This window comes from Mauremys reevesii, linkage group 17, assembly GCF_016161935.1.
Source record: "Mauremys reevesii isolate NIE-2019 linkage group 17, ASM1616193v1, whole genome shotgun sequence".
Taxonomy (NCBI): domain Eukaryota; kingdom Metazoa; phylum Chordata; order Testudines; family Geoemydidae; genus Mauremys; species Mauremys reevesii.
The window spans coordinates 11377054-11392737 of record NC_052639.1 but is presented as its reverse complement, the minus strand read 5'-3'; the positions used below and the strand labels follow the sequence as shown (position 1 = coordinate 11392737).

The window sequence follows — 15684 nt, the reverse complement described above, 5'->3', positions numbered from 1 at the left end:
GTTCAGAGGGCATTAGAGAGCTCAAGCTTAGGGCAGAGTCTTGGGCTGTGAAAGCTCTGGAACAATGCCAGTAAATTGAGAATTTAAACATGAGAAAGAAACAGATCAGACTAGAACCAAAAATGGTGGGGGTTGAAAAGTTTGAGATACAAGTAAGAAAAACACACCCCCCTACCCCAGAGCATTTAAGAACTAAATGAGAAATACCTCTCCCCCGCTGCACCAACAACTCTAACAGGAGCTGACTGAGGAAGAATCACCACTTGCCAGCAGTTTGGTTTGGTCTGGAATGGACCATGAACATCTCATTCCCACAAATCTGGTGTGTCTGGCCTGGGACAGGAGGGGCTCCTCTCCTCTCCATTGGGGACATGGCGGGATGAGAGATGTGACAGGGCTTGATGGGAAATCATTATTTCCCTGATCATGTGCCAGTCCTAGTCCTTGCTGACCCAAACAAACCGTTTATCCTGCATGCTGATGCCAGTTTGGAGGGCCTATGAGCACTCTCGTACCAGGAAGTGGAAGGCAAATGTAAATCTGTGGCCTTTGCCAGCTGAGAACTGTCAGACAGCGAAACTCGCTATCCCATCCACCAGCTGCAGTTCTTGGCCTTGAAATGGGCCATCACTGAGAAATTTTGAGACTACTTGTCTGCTGCTCAGTTTCAGGTATGAACAGAGAACAATCCACTGACTTATGTGTTAACAAGGGCTAAGCTGGATGCTACAGGGCAGAGATGGGTGGCTACTTTTGCTAGCCATAACTTCAGCATTCAATACCAATGAGTTGGTATAACAGGGAGTGTGATTTATCAGGACCACCAATTCTTGGCTGGGAGGGTGTAAGCAGGGTCAGAATGAACTCTACCCTGCCATCTGTTGGTGTTGTGTTGTAAAGGCATTTAGTTGCTGATGTGCATGGTCACACCCACCCCGCATTGCATGATGGGGGTGCTTGTCCAAATGGTGATTTTGGCTGCTGTGGGATCCCCAATCTCTTTCTTATTAGGCAAGAGTAACAAAGTGTAGTGAACCTGGTGATATGAATCAAGGACAGTAGAACGGAATTTAGCAGTTCTTGATTTCTGGACTCACCAGAACCCACATGAAACTCAGTATACAAGGGACATGGGTTCCAAAGCAGAGTGAATTAAAAGAGATTGAAAATCAATATTTGCACTTAATACTAGGTTTCTTTTAAAATTTCTAAATGCAGATTTTATGATTTTTTTTCTTGCTTTAGTTAAAAATATAATTATTTATGATAGAGAACATTTAAAAACTTTGATGCTTAAGTGTACATTTTAGATACAATTTAGTGGGTTGTCTCTTATTTCACATAAAAGCCAAACCTGGCAGAATAGTTTAGCTGGAAGAAAAAGCAGAGCAGAATTGTTAGTCAATAGTCAGTGGGTGGGTTTATGCAAATACTAGACTCATGGACCGGAGGAGGGGCGGGGGGGGGCACACGCACCATCTCTGAAACTAATGCTTGCTACTTCACTCCATAACACCACACACAGAGCAGCCCTTTACCTCTCAGGACCAAAAGACACCGTGAAAGAGATCTAACAGCACAAGCTTACAACAAGCAACTGGAGCACAAACAACAATTTTAAGGATTCAAAACCACCTCTGTCTTTCCACACCAGGGACAACAGAAAGGACCAGCACCTGCAAGAGACCACCAAACATCCATTCCTACCTCCCACCCCATTTTGTCCTTTGGAACCCATGCCCCTTAATGGTGAGTACTTTCCAGGACAGGGTGACGCTCTCAGGCCTCAAATGCCAGGTACAGTTACTCTGTCCTTGATCCGAAATCAACAGGAAAATACACTGGATTACTCCTGCCCCAATAAGAAAGAGACTGGGGATCCCACAACACCTGAAATGACTGTTTGGACAAGCACTCCCATCATGCAACCTGAGGTGGGTGTAACCATGCAAATGACATCAGCCCCAAAAGGCCTTGACAACACATCACCAACAGATGGCAGGGTAGAATTCATACTGACCCTGCCTCAACTAGATTGTGGCAAAGATTCCAAAACACCAAACATTAAACCTCACCAAACATGGGTCAATCCATCCTCATCGTCAAATCTGCTTGTTATACTCCACACCTGAACAGTAGCCCTCCTATGGACAACATACCCTCCTAATTCAGAGTCTGTACGTTAACCTTTTACCCCAGTTGGGGCTATTGCAGATTATGTATTCCTTACGCCACCCGATCTTAAACAGAACTTCGCACCCTTGGATAAGCTGTACGTTGTTCCCTGAGCACCAGAAACTTCTACGTCTAAACTCTGTACCGTACACATTTTTTTCTTTGAACGTCATCTTAATAAAATGTTGACTTTTGTTTGAGATCCCGGCTCCTGTTCCTTTGCAAGGCGTGTGCGTTCGCTCCGGGTTATAGTCTGCTAATACAGCGAGAGGGGGGGAGGATATAGCCAGATGCGCTCGCCTGCTGCAGACACGGATCCAAGGCTGAACCTCGTCCCCCACAAGCTGAAGGCTTAACTGAAAACAGTTTAAGAAGTGCTCCCGTCTCCGGCACTCAGCTACCCAGCTCCCAATGGGGTCCAAACCCCAAATAGATCCCTTTTGCCCTGTAGAAGCTGTAAAATCCTGTGACCAGGGCAGCAGCCTAGCAGCCTGCACATCTGTCTGCCAGCGCGAGAGCACGTAGGGCACTAATCTGGATAGTGGCAGCTGGGTGGCAGGGGGAGGGTGTAAAAACCAGCAGAGTGGTGCAGCGGGAGCGTGCTGGGCCCATAACCCAGAGGTCGCTGGATCGAAACCATCCTCTGCTAGGTGAGCGCTTGTTTCTTTTCCCTCTGGGCCTTCAAGCCAGGCGGTGACCAGCAGAGCACCAAGAGCCTAGGCCATGAGGCAAGAGGTGGCTGAGGCGAAGCGGCGGCCTGCCAGGGAGCTCCCTGGCACCTCTGGCTGCCTGGGCTGAAGGCAAGAGGCAGGCCTAGGCGTGGGGAGGGCCTCCTGTCCTGGAAGGAGGCTGCAGTGCTTCCTGGTCCCCTTTTCCCACCACCCCGGCAGGCGGCTGCTGCGGGAGAACACGAGGGAGGCTCTGGGGGCGCTGGGCAGCGCTGTGTGTGTGGCTGTCAGGGGAAAGAGCCGAGGCTCCGGACTCGACCTGCCATTGACTCGCGTGGCTCTGCGCGGCCGTCAGCCGGGGCGGGGCGGGCCAGGCCGCGGACGTGACTCAGGCTTGGGCCGCATGGCCGCGCTTTCCTGACGAGGCATGAGGCAGGCCAAGAGCTTTGCACAGCGTACAGGGAAGTGGGAGGGAGGCGTCTTTGAGCCGGCCTGTCTCCTCCGCTTCTCCCTTGCCGCTTGGGCGGAGGCGGGAAGGGAGCGAAATGTTCCCGGCTGAAGGTTTTGCACTCGGCCTTGAGGATTAAACCTGAGCCTCCGGCACGGCTGCTGGGAGATGCGCTTTTGCAGCGCGGCCCCGACACTCTTGTAGGCAGCAGGTGAATCCACTGTGTCCAGGAGGGAGCCTTCGAGGCGGCAAAAGGGGGACATCACAGCTCCCAGCAGACCTTGAGGAGCCCATGAGGAGCCTTCAGTGGCATCCCTGGGGGAGCATAACCCCCCCTCCTTTCCATTAACAGCTGCACTCACTGACCCATGATACCACAGAGACACCTACCAGCAGCTGGTTTGCCAGGGCCGCTGCCCAGCACCCTGCAGCGCTTCCTGCCAGTGCCAGAGCTCACCAGGCACTAGCCTGGAGCCAGGGCCGCTAGGCGCTGCTGAAGAAAAGCCAGCAGAGTGACACAGTGGAAGCGTCCTGTGCCCAGCACACAGAGGTGGATCAATCAAAACCCTCTTCTGCCAGCACCAGGCCTCCTGCTTCTCACACTGGGCCTGCAAGCGAGGGGGCGGCTGGCACAGCACCAAGAGTCTAACCTGTGTGGCAGGAGGTGGCTGATGCCCGTAGCCTGCTGGGGAGCTCCCAGAAGTTATTAAGGGACAGAGACTCCTCAGTGCCCTTAGTAACAAGGGTTTGGGGTTCCCCAAGGCCAGTAAGGGGGTCACTATGTCTGTCTTATAACCCTGGGTGTCAGGTCGCAAGTCTAGGGGCTTGGCTACACTTGCAAGTTTGAGCGCATTAAAGCAGCCCCGGGTGCCCTAACTCCTGAGGTGTCCACACTCGCAAGGCACATGGAGCACCTGGGCTCTGCAGCTGGAGCGCTCCTGGTAATCCACCTCCATGAGAAGCATAAAGTTCACTTTGCCTCGGCTGAAATGCCCAGGTGTGAGTGTGACGACGTGTTGTATTACTGCACTGTGACTGGCCTCTGAAAACGTTCCATAATCCCCTGAAGTCAAGTGCCCACTGTGGTCATTGTTTTGAAATCGGCATGCGGATATTCCCTTTCAAAGCTCTGTTTCCGACAGCCGGCTGCTTATCTGCTCCGGGACAAAGCAACCATTACTGGGGAATGCTGCTGCCGATGATGCAGGGTGTGTGTGTGAGAGAGAGAGGTGGGGGTGGGGTGGTCTGCTGCTGTCCGAACACACAAGACAGCATGCTGACACACTCTCAGACCACCAAATCACACTGTCTCTCCCCCCACATACACACTCCACCCCCGCCCCCCATTTGAAAAGCACATTGCAGCCACTTGCACACTGGGATAGCTACCACAGTGCACTGCTCTCTGTGGCATTTGCAAGAGCTGCTAGTGTGGCCATTCCAGTGCACTTGCAGCTGTCAGAGTAAACACACAGCAGCATTTTCCCTGCTGTGGTCTCCGAGGGCTGGTTTAACTCCCAGCGCTCTACATCTGCAAGTGTAGCCAAGCGCTAAATTTGCCAGGCCAACCTACATAACACCTAACATATTTGAACCTCTTCTTTTCACACGGTTGCTCAGTCTCATGGGCTGCTTTGTCTCCAGACAGATCCATTCTCTTTCAGAACAGCCTTGCTCTTTCTGTCTGTGTCGGAGTAAACACTCCCTTCACTCTGTTCTCAGACAAACACTAGTATTAACTGTTTGCTACTGATGGGTTTAGAAAGCATTTGTCAAATGGAAGATTCTGTTCCTGGAGGACTGTTCTGAAGATCCAGTACTTTATACAAGAAGAGAGGAGTTTTTCACCCCGGATGGGCCTTGAACCCACAATATCTGGTTTAGGAAGCTAATGTTTTCGCCATTAGGCCACTGAAGAGCAGTAGAAAGGTAGATGGAAATTCCCTCTCATAATTGCACATTTCTCACATTCACTCAGAAGCCAAATACCCCATTTAATCGCCTTACAGAAATGTCTGTATCCCCTGGCAGCGAGGCAACTGGGCAGGTCGCTGACAGAGCTGAGCACCACCTTTCTGCCAGCCATCGTTAGAGAAGAACCCCACCCTGGAGTCACCCCTCCCTCCTTCAGCACCTCCACGGCTGTGGCTCTGAGTGGTAGTAGGATGATTAGGGGGTGAATCCGGGACTGGAAGGGGGGTGAGGTCGGCCTGTAAGGAGTAACCAGGTGGGGCTGACCCAGGGGGAGGCTGTGGGCTGCTGGTCAGTTTAGATCAAAGCTGCACAGCGACCTGACACCCAGGGTTATACCTCATCAGGAAAGCGCGGCCATGCGGCCCAAGCCTGAGTCACGTCCGCGGCCCGCCCCGGCTGACGGCGCGCAGAGCCACGCGAGTCAATGGCAGGTCGAGTCCGGAGCCTCGGCTCTTTCCCCTGACAGCCACACACACAGCGCTGCCTAGCGCCCCCAGAGCCTCCCTCGTGCTCTCCCGCAGCAGCCGCCTGCCGGGGTGGTGGGAAAAGGGGACCAGGAAGCACTGCAGCCTCAGGCCAGGACAGGAGGCCCTCGCCACGCCCAGGCCTGCCTCTTGCCTTCAGCCCAGGCAGCCAGAGGTGCCGGGAGCTCCTGGCCGCCGCCTCACCCAGGAAATAAGGAAAAGGGGATGAATAAAGAAGTCAGGAAATAACAAGGAAATGAAGCAACAAAGAATCTGTGGCACCTTATAGACTAACAGACGTTTTGCAGCATCAGCTTTCGTGGGTGAATACCCACTTCTACGGATGCAAGTAGTCACCCACGAAAGCTCATGCTGCAAAACGTCTGTTAGTCTATAAGGTGCCACAGGAGTCTTTGTTGCTTTTACAGATCCAGACTAACACGGCTCCCCTCTGATACAAGGAAATGAAGAGGTTTGTCGAACGGGTTTCTGCCCCATTTACCATCTTCTCAGCTACCGCTCAGAGTTAAAGACCTAGAGTCGACCTATCGGCATAAGTACAGATGGTTGGATGGGAATTAAAAGGAGCTGCTGTCACAAGTGTTAGGTGCCTGCAAGCAGCATGCAGAGCGTTTAAAAACACCGCAATTAGAGGCTCAGATGAAACGTTTGCCCTAAATCAGAAGCGACAATAGGACGACCAGCAGAACGCCACTCTAGGTACATGGCAGAGTAATGGAGGCCGTTAGAGGCAAAAAGTCATTCCTCAAAATTTGGAAATCAGATCCTAGTGAGGATAATAGGAAGGTGCACAAACTCTAGCCTGTTAAGTGTCAAAGTGTAACAAGTCAGGCCAAGAAAGAATCTGAGAAGCAACATGCTAAAGACACAAAAGCTAAGCATAAATCCGGTCAATGCGAGTCCTGGCCTGTCCCCGCAGAAAGGTGAACCCCCTCTGTGGCTGGAGTGAGCTCCTCTAAGCCGACCTCACTACAGACCTGCGCCAGGTAGTGCTCATTGTAAAAATGTTTCCTCTGAAGGTTGGGAAAACGGGACCAGCGGTGCTCAGGCCGGCTGACACAATTAAAATCCCCCCCAACACCAAACATCATGCAGCCCAGAGGAAGGGAGCCTTTGATCTTCCCTCTCATGCCTTAACTGGGGACCATACACACTAATATAGCAGTAACCAGTGCCACAGAGCACAAAGCCACCAGTAATGCCCTCCCTGGTTGGAGCTCCACCACCTTCTGTACTAGCACCGCGAATGTGAAAAACAAGACTCCAGCCCCATCGTTCTTCCCTGGCCAGGAGGCCCTTCCTCCAATCACCCTCTGCCTATTGAGCTACCCTAGAGTTGTTAATGTGCATTTCCTGAACACTCACCATGGCCAAGTCCAGCTGCTCCAAGGCACTGAACATCAAGCGCCTCCTCCTGGGCCCCCAAATCCCTTCCACCTTCCACACGGCCACTTTTACAGATGCCCCTTCCCTGGTACTGCCCTTGCTCAGCTGCACAGAGGAGCTTCCATCCCCAATCCCTGCCTGTCACTGCCCAGCAGCCCTCTGGCACCATTCCTGAGGGTCACCCTGCCTTGCTCTCTTCCTGCCATGTTGGGAAAGACAGATCCCATCTCTCCTTGTTAAAAGTCAGGTGGGCCAAGTAGGGGCAGAAGCCCATTCTATGTTTTCCTACTGCAGAGCCCAAGATCAGAGACTCACCATCAGTGCCACCCACAGGGGAGGCAAGTGGGGAAGTTTGTTCCAGGCCCCACAGGGGCCCCATGAGAATACAATGTTGCATCTTTTTTTTTAATGGAAGGGCCCCAAAATTGCTTTGCCCCACAGCAGCTCTGCTCACCTTGGGTGCAAGTACCACTGGGCTGCCAGAGAACAAGCTGCCCCCCTGTACAAAGAGAATAAAAGAACCTGTCAAAGCCTGGGATTGAACCAGGAACCTTTAGATCTTCAGTCTAATGCTCTCCCAACTAAGCTACTTTGGCAGCCATGGAGCAGTATTTTGGCCTGTTGCTTCTCTGCCCGGGATGTTTTTGCAGCAGTTGCACACAAACAGGACGTCATTGTGAGCGGCCCATGAAGACAAGACTCGCTTTTGCCTGCCTTGCTCAGCTTGACTTGCTGCCTCACCCCGTTCCTGCCCTAGTGCCCGGGTTGACCTGGTGGTGGAAGGGGACTGGGGGCCAGTGGCACGGGGAGGAGGTTGAGCTGGACCCTGAGCTAGACTAGACCCTGGCAGTGAGAGTCTGGCCACCACCTGCCGCCCCACCCTGTTGTCCTGGCTTCCCCCACTGGGCGTCATTTCGGGAGGGAAGTGGGGCTTCTGCCTCCCCTCCCCGATTTTCACACCGCAGAGGAGTGCGGACAGGAAAACGAACGGCTGCTCCACACCCCCACCGGAGGAACCCGGCGCCCTTAGCTGTGGGGAGTAAGAAGTGGCTGTTGGCTGACAGGGCCTGTCCCCGAGGAGCTGGAACAGCAGCTGCCGCCTCCCCCTCGGCTCCAGGCTGTGGGAAATGCTCATTGCCTGGCTGCATGGGCGGCTGCTGCTCCGTGCTCTGGAGAGCGTCTGTATTGCTCTGTCAACCCCCCGTCTTCACTGAGCCAGTCTGGTAAGGTCCCAAGTGCCCCCTCCGGCCTGGCAGCTGAGAGTCTGTGCAGACATCAGCCCCCCTGCCAGCCCCACAGGCAGCAGCAGCGCCAGCCCCCCAGCACCACAGGGGCACTCGATGCACTTCCTGAGGGGAAATGGCTCCTTGGCGTCCAGCTGCTAGAGTGAGAGCCAGGAGAGAGCAGTGTCTGGCTCACCGTGGGGAGACAAGAGACCTGGTGAGTGCGGATCTCCTCAGCCCCCACAAGGCTGGTCAGTTTTATTGTCACTGTGATAGTCGGTGCTTCCCTTCAGGGCCGGCCCTCGAGGGATCTGGGGTATGGGACAAATCCCCCCTGTCCTCCCCAGGCCCTGCCCCACTCCACCCCTTCCCCAAGCCCCCACCCCTGTCCCATCTCTTCCCGCCCTGCACCTTCCTGCCCCATTCCTCTCCCTCTCCCACTCTCCCTGCTCCTCCCCAGCGCCTCCTGCACCCCACTGAACAGCTGATCACTGGCAAGTGTGAGGAGCTTGTCAGCAAGGCCTGTAGTGGGTGGGGGGGAGCTGGCTGCCAGTGGGTGCTGAGCACCTTTTTTTCTCTCTGTTGGTTCTGCAGCCCCGTAGCTCCCATGGAGTCGCTGACTCACATGCTAGAGAGAGGAGCAGAACCAGGGCTATGGCTGATCTATGGGGCACTAGGTGAGTGGCAGAGGCTTCAGGCGCTGAGAGTTTGCCTGACCCCTCAGGTACACAGTGTGCGGGAGTGTCCCAGGCATCTCGATGAAAGGAGCAGAACAGAATTTACTTGGGGTGGGGAGAGAATTGAGAGTGTCTCAGGGGGTTGTACAGAGGTATTGCCCGGGTGAGAGACTGGCTAAAACACAGGCCTCGCTGTGAGCAGGATTTGAACCTGCGCAGGGGAACCCTATTGGATTTCAAGTCCAACGCCTTAACCACTCGGCCATCACAGCTGTGAGCACAAAACTGCCCCAATGCCAGAGAAACTGGTAAAGAATCACAATGCCCAGGCGTGAAGTCATCTGAACTACAGGATTCCCACAGCAAACCTGGCTCCCAAAGCACAGGGGGGATTTGGGGTTTGTTCTGTTTGCTTAGCCAGGTGCCACAGGAGTCTTTGCTGCTTTTACAAATCCAGACTAACACGGCCCCTCTGATACTCCTAGTGACACTCTCCAATGGATCCCCATCCTCCACCCACCTTGAGCTAGGTAGGAGCGGATCATCATTATCCCTACTTGAGAGAGGAGAAGCTAAGGCTGAGAAAGGAGAATTGACTTGTCTTAGGTCACACAGCCAGCCAGTGGCAGAGTTGGGAATAGGACCCAAGAGCCCTGATTTTCAAACTAACCATCAGATCTTGAATTTCAAACACTGAATGACCTGAATAAAGTGCTCTCAGATGAGCTCCAGACCAACAACAGTGCACAGTAATTATTCAGCAAGTATTTGAGGAGAACTGCAATGTTAGAGAGAATCATGAACTGCTCAGAGACCATTAATGCAGCAAAGCAGCAAAATTTGTCAACATATAACAGGTTCTGACTTATTTCCTTGGTCTTAAAAGAGAACAACAAGGACCTGAGTCTCCTCCCTGTCAATAACCCCCTGCTCAGCCAATCAGGGTAGAGACTGAGGACGGGAGGCTGAGGGTTCTCACCAGAGAGCCCAAAGGATGGCCCAGGTCACTGGTGGGGATCACTGCCCGAGCACTATTTCAGCCCCACATTTTTGGGTGGACCTCCCACAGTGGGAGCTGCAGAGCACTCCCCCACAACACACACACACACACACACACACACCGCTCCTGGTGTTGGGAGGGGAACAGGTGAAAGGACAAAAGAAGCAAGAGACAAAGAGAAAGGAGGAAGGGATGGATGGAGGAAAAGGTGAAACAGAAAGGACAAACCCTAATGTCCCCACTGATTCTATGGGACAAAATCCCAGGTGCGGAATAAAATTCTGCCTCCTTAAGTTTGTGTTTTCCATGCCTAGAATTCAACTGTCACCAGATGGATCAGACCGAACAGGTTTCAAACCTCAAGGAGGCTCTTACCTTCTAAACAGGGATGGCTGTTTTCTAGTAAAATCATGAAAAGGGAAGGAGAAAACTCAAAAGAGGTTCCTCCTGGCGCTTACGTCCGTGAACCCGAATACTCTCTCAGTCCTCAAAGAGAGACCTGGAGAAGGAGACTTGCTGAAGCAAAGCCACAGGGGTCTCTGAGGTTTCCCTGGTCCCTCACCCCTGTCCTGCCTGGCTGATGTCAGCATCTCTCTGTGAGGTCACCACCTCCCCACCACCTTTGACCAATAGTCTGAGGTCCTGCAAAAGGCCTTTGTGATGTCACTGCCACACCCCTCCCTTGCTGTGCTAATGTCCTGCCCCTGGCCAGGCACTTTGGAGGTTTGAGCTACTCCCTGTGGATCACCCACTCAAGGAGCATTCGTTCTAGGCAGCAAGCCGGCTAGACAGGAAAACATCAGATGCTGCTCCCAATGCTACACTCAGCTTTTCAGAAATTAGTCGCCTTTATGGCCAGAAGAGACGATTAGAGCATCTAATCTGACCACTTGAGGATCACTTGAGCTGCAGTCAAGCACTCTACCGCTGAGCTATACCCCCACAATGACCTGAGTAGGGAATCGTGATTTTCAGGACTTTGAAGGACAAACCCTGATTCATCGAGCTCCTTTGCCATTCCCAGACCACAGGTGGTTTTAAAAATGGGGTTTGATTAAACTTCTTAAATGTGGCAAACACCACAGCTTGCACACCCACCGATATAGCTTCTCCCACTGACATAGCTGCCACCTCTTGGGAAGTGGATTAACTACACCCCCAGGAAAACTCTCTCCCCTCAGCATAGAGCAGTGGTTCTCGCTGTGGGCAAGACCCCAAAGTGGGTCATAACCGTGTTTTAATGGGGTTGCCAGGGCTGGCGTTAGACTTGTTGGGGCCTGGGGCTGAAGCCAAATTTCTGAGCCCCACCACCCAGGGCTGAATCCTTCAAGCTCTGGTTTTGACCTCCCTAACTGGGGCAGGGCTCAGGCTTTGTCTTCCTGCCTCTGCTCAGTGGGGAGGGGCCTGGTCCCTCTTTCCAGGGCCATGGAGTAAGTTTTTGGGCAGAAGGGGTTGCAGTGAAAGGAAATTTGAGAAACGCTGGCATAGAGCCTCTGAATATGTCTAGACTTGGCTCCTGTGGCAGATCAGACACGGAAAGTACAGCCATGGAGACACCACACACCAGCCTTGCCTAACAGGCAAGAATCAAACCTCCACAGAAAGACGCCTGTTGCTTTCTAACCCATCTCCTAAGCCCTCAGCCACCACCACTTAACAAAGGGGGTTTTCTACACGATGGTTCTGGTCTCACTGAAGGGTCATTTCCAATTGTTTGCTCAGACCAGCATTAGGGAAAATGGTGCCCTGGGCAAAGCTTGTACTTTGGCACTTCCCCATTGCCCCTGGACGGTCCCCACTCCCCCTTTACCGCTAGCTCCTGCACTCCCACCCTTGCACCTCCTTCACCCCTAACTCCTGCCCCTCCTGTGCCCCCTTTGCCCTTAACTCCTGGGCCACCAGCCATTGCCCCTCTCCTGCAGCCCCTTCACATGGCTCCAGTGCTGGGGGCCCGCACTTGTTCTCCCTTTCCTGGGCTTTGCATCACTAGCCCCTGCTTAGCGAGTAGGGTTCAGTGGTTCCCAAAATGTGGGGCATGACTCCTAGGGGACACAGAGGAACATGCATGGGGCACCTCAGGGCCTGAGCCAGCCCCCATGGAGGGAGCAGCACTCAGCCCCACTCTGCCCCAGCTCTTCCCCAACCCCAACGTCAGCCTGGGGCTCTGGCTCCCAGCTCAGCCTCGACCCCCTTACCCCTGTCTGCACCCCTCTCCCCAGCAAGCAACAGCCCCACTCCCAGCCTCAGTTCTTGACTGCGGCTTCCAAGGGGCCACAGCCATGGCTAAGAGGGCACAGAGTGAAATGTTTGGGGACCACTGGTTTAGGGTGATGTTCTCAATCACTTCTATGAAGTCCAATAAAAGCTATTCCTCACCCACCCACCCACCCCTCCATCAGGACAGTCTAGGTATGTTCTGCTGCCCTTCAATCATGCAGGAAGGATAATAACATTTCATTCCATTGAATCCTAAAGTGATTTGTAACCCACCACCAGCCGAAACTGGTCATTTTGGGAAAGCGGCCCCATCATGCTGCATACCTAGGCAGAGTAGGTGTGTCTGTGCAAACACGCTCTGTTCCTGAAGTCTTTCCCCCAGCTCCTCACTAGATGTGAGGGGGGAGCTCATTCAGCCCCTGCTTCTGCGTAGTATTTAAAAACTCCTTATTGGCCCTAGCTCTGCTGGCCTTAGATTTCTCCTCCTGTCCCTTTTTAACAGCTCAGATGAGGTGGCCGAGTGGTTAAGGTGATGGACTGCTAATCCATTGTGCTCTGCATGCATGGGTTCAAATCCCATCCTCATCGGATGCATTTAGTTTTCACCCCTCCTTTGTAGACAACCATCTCCCCCTTTGGTACAATGACAGCTCAAACGATCTTGCTTCTTGCAAACAAAAACCTTCTCAGAAACTCAGAACTCCTTGCTTTAAATAAATGTCTAAATCCCAGATTTCTTTAAAAAAGAAATTCTCTAGTGCTGTATTTCTTAGTTTTTATCTCAAGAGGTAACATCCTCATCTTCTCCCCAAAACACCCTGGGACCTGCCCAAATTATTAAAATACCCTCAACTCGAGCAAGGCCACAACAGTGAACCAGAGCTAGTATCTAGGCCAAGCTGTTCTGAAGGAGGCAACTCAAACATTTTCTCCCTGCTTCCCTTGGCCAAGTCTGACTGAGAAAACAAAATTCCCAAACTGGAAAATTTTCTGCTGAAAACTAATACTAGTCTGTTTGGGGACTTTGCTTGAAAGTATTATTGTTATTATTCTCTTCTGATTTCTGAGTCAGTTCAGTTCAGTCTTTTCCTCCAGGTGTGTTTCCAGCTGCTGAGTTGTGGGGAGAGAGGCCAGGTCATGATGTCTCTTCCTCTTTCATAGTTTCCTCTGACTTTTTCTGCTAGGAAGCTCCTTTGCTACGATGTGAGTCAATCAGTGTCCATTGTCGCTGCTATCTCGAGAAGCCTGCATTGTACACGGTTCCTGGATGGTCCTTGGGAGTGTGGATCCCTTCAATGGGCCAGCAGCGAGTCTGGCTCCTCCTTTGTCGCACCTGAAAGTCTGGTGGGGGTACTTCCCAACCTCATAACATATCTCAGTAACGCACACAGAGCAAAACTTCATAACTCTCCCAACCAATGCGAGCACACACAATCCAACACGATATTAATGTTCAACAGATCAAGACTTTTGAAATGACACTCACCAGGCAGATTTTTGTACGAACCATCTCATCATTATATGAGAGTGGTGAATATGGGGCTTGTAGGGTGCTGCTCTGAGCACAGCGTACACACCTGGGCTTACATTGCAATGGAGATGTACCCTTTAGAGTCCATCTCTCCTGGGATAAAGATGGCCCACATCTGACTCTCTGCCAATCCCCACTGGGCCCTGAGAAGTGTTGTTCGTGCTTGATTCTATGAGAAGCAGAGGAGCAGATGGAAGTTTTGCTCCCAAGGTGTGTGTGTGATTCTTTGGACAGGTCTACACTACAAAATTAGGTTGGTGTAATTACATGACTTAGGCTGGCAAATGCAGTTCTATCAACCTAATCCCCGGTGTAGATAGCGGCTCAGCTGTCAGAACCTTCTGAGCTATGAAAGGAGGTACCCCAGCCTCTGTAGCAGGAACGCAGGGCAGGTGAGTTCACTGCAGGCATGTGGAGTGGATACTGGTGGGAGGCCAGTTATGGTGATATAATGACCATGCATTTACACTGACATTTGTCACTTTAAGTTTGCTGCAAAAGTACCAGGCCTCTGGGTCGAGGTGGTTTCATTTTGTCACCAAACAGTACCTGAGCCGCCAGACGCACATTGCAGTGTGTGCACTGTGCCAAAAGCTGCTGACCGTAGGGGAGCATCATTCATCATTCATTCATGCCCGCTACCCCAACCGGGTATAGTTTACCAACGCCAGGTGCTTTTCACGATCTGAGCAATATAATGATGCTTGAAGTAACCTTGTAGCAGACTCACAAAGATTCTCTTCTCTCTCTCTCTCTCCTCTCTTCACACACACACACACACACACACACACACACACACACACACACACACACACACACACACACACACACACACACACACACACACACACACACACACACACACACACACACACCTACCGTGCAAGGAAAACGTCACCTGCTCCTCTGCTTTGCAGAATCCAAACACAAGCAAAGCTTGTCAGGCCCCAGTGGGGATGGCAGGGAGTCAGGTGTGGGCAGACACTGTGCTGTTGCCACAGGCAGGCACCATGGCTTAGCTGGCTAAAGCACCTGTCTTGTAAACAGGAAATCCTGGGTTCAATTCCCAGTGGTGCCTTGTTGACTAACTCTTGGGCAACCTGGTATTGACTACTGTGGGAAGACAAAACACAGAGCTCTTTGGTCCAGCCCAGTATAGTTGTTTAAATTATACTCACAGGCACTGATAACAGACTTACTGAAAATTTGGGAGTTAAGAGCTGATAGGTCAGTGTTCCAGCCTGTCACAGATGACCTGCTCTGGGACAGGGGTAGGTCTGGGCTCTCACACTGAATGGCTCATTGTGGCTGGCAGAACCTGTGGGCAGCTTGTTTAGTTTGCACCGAGGGTTGAGTCCTGCTTTGTGCACCGTGTGTGAGGATGAAAATCCTAAACTGCCCTTTGAAATAACGAATGCAGCAGGACGTGTTATTGTCTCTGCCCCAAAGCAGACAGACCAATGGAGAAATGCCATTGAGTCCAGGCTAATACTCCACTGCCATTTTACCTTGTTTGCTTGCTAAACTCCCTCCCAACCTTGAGGTCTCCAAGAGCCCGGTATTGACGCCTGAGCCGAGAGGTCTACGCTGCAAATTTACCACCCCATGGCCCTAGCCTGGGAGCCTGCACTGGCACGGGACAGCGCTGGGTGTTTCATTGCAGTGTGGACATAGCCCAGCATTATGTCTATACTGCCATTAACACACCCAAGTCACTATTCTCAAACCCTGGGTCAGTTGATTCAGCGTAGACACTTGGGCTTCAGCCCAGCCTCCAAGACCCCATGAGGGGTGAGGGTCTCCGAGCCTGGGCTCCAGTCTGAGCCCAGATGTCTACGCTGTAGTTTTTAGCTCCACAACCTGAGCCCCAGGAGCCCAAATCAGATCATCCAGGCCAGCC

At 52.3% G+C, this 15684-nt stretch overlaps 4 non-coding genes across 4 annotated transcripts; 2 read left to right on the top strand and 2 right to left on the bottom strand.

Annotated features, from left to right (window-relative positions):
* Nucleotides 1-7659: 7659 nt before the first annotated feature.
* TRNAF-GAA lies at nt 7660-7732 on the bottom strand. Its single transcript has one exon. It is a non-coding gene; the product is annotated as a tRNA-Phe (tRNA).
* A 1494-nt stretch (nt 7733-9226) lies between these two features.
* TRNAS-UGA lies at nt 9227-9308 on the bottom strand. Its single transcript has one exon. It is a non-coding gene; the product is annotated as a tRNA-Ser (tRNA).
* Nucleotides 9309-12759: 3451 nt separating this feature from the next.
* Nucleotides 12760-12841, top strand: TRNAS-GCU. The gene has a single exon. It is a non-coding gene; the product is annotated as a tRNA-Ser (tRNA).
* A 1947-nt stretch (nt 12842-14788) lies between these two features.
* TRNAT-UGU lies at nt 14789-14862 on the top strand. The gene has a single exon. It is a non-coding gene; the product is annotated as a tRNA-Thr (tRNA).
* The last annotated feature ends 822 nt before the right edge of the window (nt 14863-15684 follow it).